The 5,712-nt window shown below is 41.3% G+C and overlaps 1 non-coding gene across 1 annotated transcript; it reads left to right on the plus strand.

Moving 5' to 3' along the window:
• Positions 1-5,603: 5,603 nt before the first annotated feature.
• On the plus strand, positions 5,604-5,712 carry LOC146640051 (U6 spliceosomal RNA). The gene has a single exon (XR_014906391.1). It is a non-coding gene; the product is annotated as a U6 spliceosomal RNA (small nuclear RNA).

Consider the following 5,712-nt stretch of genomic DNA (forward strand, 5'->3'; position numbering starts at 1 on the left):
ACTGATTTAATCTACTACGTGTATCTGATATTTTCCCTTATCATGAAGGGGTTGGCTTATATTTAATAAAAACAACTTAACTGCAGCCGCTGAAAGCTCATAACTGTATCTGGATATTGTGCATCATGGCTCACTGTCATGGCTCATTGGGAAACAGATATGTAGTAAGCCAATTACATGGCAGCAACTCAGTGCATTTAGCCACGCAGACATGGCCAATGTGCTGATGTTCAAATCAAGCAAGAGACTCTGAACATGGCATGTTTGCTGGTGTTGGGCTGGTCTGAGTCAGCGAAGAACAGGTGACTGATGCTCCAGTTTGCTGTGGCTCTCCAAAGCTGGGCAACAGAAGGTTGGAAAAAGGTTACCTATGAGTCTCTATTTCTGTTGCCACGTTCAGATAAAAGAGTCAGTTGACCCAGTGCAAACATCATAAAAGCGTGGATCTATCCTGGCTTGTATCAATGGTTCAGGCTGGTGGGGGATGTAATGGTGAGGGCATTTTCTTGGCAAAGTTATTGCCCCTTAAATGTTTAAATATTTCACCCTAACTGAGTGTCACGGCTCATCAAGTCCATCCCTTCGTGACTAAAGTGTATCCATCTTCTGATTCCAGCAGGATGTTATCACTAAGCTCAAACTGGTTTCTTGAACATGGCAGTGAGTTCCCTGTACTCCCTGTAAATGGGCTCCACACTCATCAGATCTCAATCCAACAGAGCACTTTTCAGATGTGGTGAGAGATCAAATCTGCAGCAACTCTGTGATGCTATCGTGTCAACATGAGCCAAAATCTCAGAGGAATGTTTGAAGGACCATGACGAATGCGTGTCATGAAGAATTAATGCAGTCGTGAAGGGAACCTAGTATAAGCAAGGTGTACCTAATGAAGTGGCTGATGAGCGAATACACTTGACTATGTGAGCATGTTAACATCTGCATCATTCCACATGTAGTAGTGTCTCTGTGTATTGTGATTTGTGATCATACAGTATGCATTATCCTATTGTGTAACACAGGGTTTTTGACTCATTGAGACGACTTTAAAAAGGCTTCAAATTCTAAATAATTCCAAGTATTTATTCCCATCTTGTGCTTCAGTGAACAAAATCTGTGTGGTCAGACTTTAAACCAGCCATGTGAGGTAAAAAGTTTGACCTGGCAAACTCCCCTGCATGTGGTCATCAATCAAACTCTGGCTGGGGTCCTTTAAATCGCCACTGATCAACTGACATACCAGATTGCAGCGCAGTTTGTAAGCAGCAGAAAATAACTTTGGCTTCAGTAATTTTTTCTTTACATTTCTCAAGCTGAGAGTGAGAAAATACAAACCACACAGCACTGACTATTTTAATACTGCTCCAATTGCTTTTCCACAATGTGGGCTTTTTGTAAACTCTGGTTTACAATCCAGAACAACTCTTCCTCTCTTTATGCTGAATTGTGATGCCAGCACTGATAATACTGTCCCGGTGCATTAAAAGGACACGGCAGAAGTCTGGCGAGTGGCGACAAATGAAGAGCTGGGGGGTTTCTGCACAGAAGAATATATGTCCCTCACATTGTAAAATGTCATTTTTTAAAAAGCAGTTTAAATAATTTACGTATTTCATTAGCAGACATTTGTGTTTGGTAAATAATATCAGATTACAAAGAAATGCACAGTATTTCTATTCATTTAGCTCCCTGTTAAGTCCAAAATTGAATTTAAAAACCTTCTCTTAACATACAAGGTCTTGAATAATTAGGCCTTATCATATCTTAATGGCCTCATAGTATTTTATTATCCAAACAGAGCACTTCACTCTCAGAGGCAGAGTATTTAAAAGTAAAATGGAAGGCAGAGCCTTCATCTTTCAGGCCCCTCTTTGGAAATAGCTCCCAGTTTGGATTGGGGAGACAGACACACTCTCTTTTAGGATTAATGTTGAAACATTTCTTTTAGATAAAACTTATAGTTACGACTGGACTCTGAATTATCCCTCAGTTACTCTGCAATGGCTGCTGGGGGTGTTTCTTCTTTACTCTTGTTACTACTCTCATATGTTCACACAGCACTCTGCACTTAAACATTAGTTGTTTGCTCGCTTCCCTAGTGTGTTTTTTTTGTCCCGCCTCTTACCCATCCCCCACCCTGAGCCTGGTCCTTCCTCTTAAAAGGGAGTTTTTCTTTCCTGCTATTTCAAAGTGCAAGCCCACTGGGGGTCATCTGATTGTTGGGGCTTTTCTCTCTTTATCTTATGACAAAGTGCCTTGACTTGACTGCTGTTGTGATTTGGTGCTATATAAATAGAACAGAATTGAATTTGTGACAAATACAGTAACAGGAGCATAGATTGACTAACGTAAGTGGATTTTCTAGTTTTCTCTTGTTCCTTGAACACAGTGGATGTTACAGACAGCAGGGAGCTTGGAAATGTTCTAAATGATTGTCTTTGAACAGAAAGATCAAATATAATTTAGCTTCCAGTTTAAAGAATTTGCTGAGATTCCCATTTCAGAACCACACATCTTTGAAGCACTTCTTTATTTTAGTTATTTATTTTTAACCTGTGTCAGAAGATAAATTGGAGACGGCACAGACTGCCAGTGGCCCACCAAAAAAATCCTGCAGTGAGGTCAGACGACAGAATCAATATAAGATGAACCAAAAACAAACTTTTCCTCTGTCGCAAGCGGTTAAAACTTTCTTCATGTCGCTCTGTGGCTTAAAATGTGTCTCAGCTTCACTTCCTGTTGTTCACATATTAAGATGATGTGGTTCAGAGATCATTTACATAAAGGTTTGGCATACTTAGCTGATGAGCAGAGCACCTTCAGGTTTTTGAGTACTGCCTTCCATCTGATATAAACGTTTAAGGAGACCCTTGAGCTGAGTGCAAGCAGGCTCACATGCACAATTTAAGGCAGATGTTAAACTTTTATATACCCTTAAGTGAGAAGGAGTCACAGCTTTTGTCACAAAAAATAATTCCTAGACATGAATTCATAGAATTGTCTTATTTGCAGAGCAGGCAGGGTCCATCTCCACCGGGTTGTTTAGACTGCAGCACCTCGATGAGTGCATGGACGAAAATGAAAATGTGTGCAGACATTTAAGATTCCCGGTGGAGAAGTCATGCCAGCTTTGATGCTTCCACAGCGTTTCTCCTAATGCCCCAGTTTGCTGACATGTCTTGACAAAAATGTTGAAATGTGAATGAGCAGTCGCGTCCTTCTCGGGTTGAATAATAAAGCAGAAATCAGAAAGTCAGTCAATCAGTGGAGGGCTAAAGCTGCTGAAAACTCAGCCTTCTTAGGGTTTTCTGGAGTTTTTCTTTTTTATTGTTGTTGTTGTTGTTGTTGTACAATTTGGTTGCAGCCATGAACACAAAGCCAACGCCACAGGAAGCTGTGTGATTCTTGTTTGTCTCCCTGCTGTTGAGCGAGTGCACAACTACTACCAGATTACAATCTCCGCATGGTTATCAGAGAAAATCGGTGTTATCAGACACTTGCCTCCAGTCAACTAAAAATAAATAAATAAACTGAAAAAAAAAAAAAAGATTTGCTGCCTAATGTAGGGCACCTCAATTTGAATATTTCATGCAGTACACCCGAGCATCAAAACCAGTCCCATCTGAAGTTAACGCGATTAGAGGCACTGCATCATTAACACAATCGGGCGGAAATGATTGTGCAGGGCGTGCATTAGTGGTCTCAAGAACAGTTTTCCATCAAATTTTATCTTCAGTGTAATTTCACGGCGTAAGCTGTGCTCATTTCTGCCTCTAATTTAAGAAAGAGATGGCTGCTCTTATCACTAGTACACAGAGGAGCACTCATCGTTCCTTTTGAGTTGGGCTATCATGTGTTCCGTGCATTTGCCTGAAATCTTCACATCACCCTGTCAGCGTTCGCACACGTCTCCATCTTCCTACGCAATTACGGATAATTGTGGTATTGGAAAGGCAAGAGAGGAAAGCAACACTGCAATCTTCTAGTAATCCAATTCCACAATAGTTCTGCAGGGTGTAAAAAATCTAAAAGTATTAGTGCACTTTTTTTTTTCTTCCCAGCAACACAATGAGAAATTATTTCAGTATTTTGACATTTGAAATTTTTCAAAATTACACCTGGAAGGAATTCATTTCGTATTCCGGCAAACAAGATACCTTGGGCCTGGACTGGGATGTAAGACGGAAATGCTGAAAGGACAAAGAACAAAACAGCTCTGATCACAAGCTTGCAGAAAGGAGACAACAAACGGGGCACGACAGCCCCTCAGCTGCAGCAGGACAGGAATGGCAATAATAAATTATGTGCCAGAAAGTAGGGGCTCCCTGCCAGGGTCAAAAGCATTAACCATGCTGTTTAGAGTCCATAAAATAGTCCAGTTGTGCGCTGGAGGGGGAAACACGTTTATCTGGGGACAGTGTGGAGTCCCGCTTGCTTGAATCTGTGACAAAGACATCAGGCTTTTTTTGGAGACACGAGTAACCACAATATGAAAGGCAGCTGGTGCAAAAACGTGCAGAGCTGTCAAAGGAAAATCACACGAAAATGTTTTGGTGGTTTCAAACTGGGTTTCAAACTCAGGTGCAGTGCAGAGTTTCCCAACCTGAGGCTGGAAAAGTGTAGGCGGAGAGGTATTGGCAGCGGGAATGAAAAGGTTCACATGTTTAAGTTTGACTAACAAGAAGGGACACCTCCATTATCACTTCTTACTATTTTTCAATGAACTTTTCTCTTGTGAGAACCGAAATTTGTAGATCATTGAACTGCTGCATCATAAAGTCTGAAGAATCTGACCGGGACGTCTGTGTAGAACATTTGCTGTCATTTCTACAGAAACCTCACGTGTTCTTTCAAGAGACAATCCTGACATAATTCTCCATCCAACTATTAGTGGCAGTTATCAGGTCTACCGCCTAATGCAACATCATTAGTGCCTTAAAGACTTTAGACACCGCCTGAAGATATATGCCGTTATCGTTCATAATTCTTAGGCAGCAAATCTCAAGAATTAGTTATATTTATTTTATTTTTCCCCCACCCTGAGTTAGAAATCTTCACTTGCGTGCAACAAATTCACCAGTTTTATTCCTGCCTATACTCTGGAGGGATTTTCATGGAGAGGGTTCTTATATTATTCAGAGGTTGAATTATAGAACTTTTCATTTATGGAAACATTGTTGCACAAGAAAACGTTAAAAATGGATCACTAAGCCACACAGTTGGTGCTGGATGATGGGGTTTTGTTTTGTTTTACTACAGAGTCACAGTTTGGGAAAATCACATATATATATCACACTTTAAAGATTCCCTAATGAACTAAATGTGTATTGATCCAAGAAATGTAGTATGTGTTCCTGACTCACAACTACAGAGACCAGCAAGGGTAACCTAAGAGTAAGGACTAAAAACTAAAACTAAAAGTGTGCTTTAGCAATTTAATCAAACTATGACACTCGAGGAGTCTGCTGAAGCTCTCTGGGAGGGATGTTTTGAAGCCGGGGGCACCGACATCAAAGACTCAGTCACTTTTGGCACCGGGAATGGCCGGGGGGGGGGGGCTCTCTAGCTCTGGCTCAGTGGGATTAAGAGCGGCCATATGTAGCTGGGTGCTTGCTTCGGCAAGCGCGTACGCTAAATTGGATACGATACAGAGAAGATTAGCATGGCCCCTGCGCAAGGATGACACGCAAATTTGTAGCTGGGGGCCAGACCAAG

This window comes from Diplotaxodon limnothrissa, linkage group LG1 (genome assembly GCF_057381915.1).
Source record: "Diplotaxodon limnothrissa isolate DT_005_m linkage group LG1, D_limnothrissa_male_GT1.1, whole genome shotgun sequence".
Classification (NCBI taxonomy): Eukaryota; Metazoa; Chordata; class Actinopteri; order Cichliformes; family Cichlidae; genus Diplotaxodon; species Diplotaxodon limnothrissa.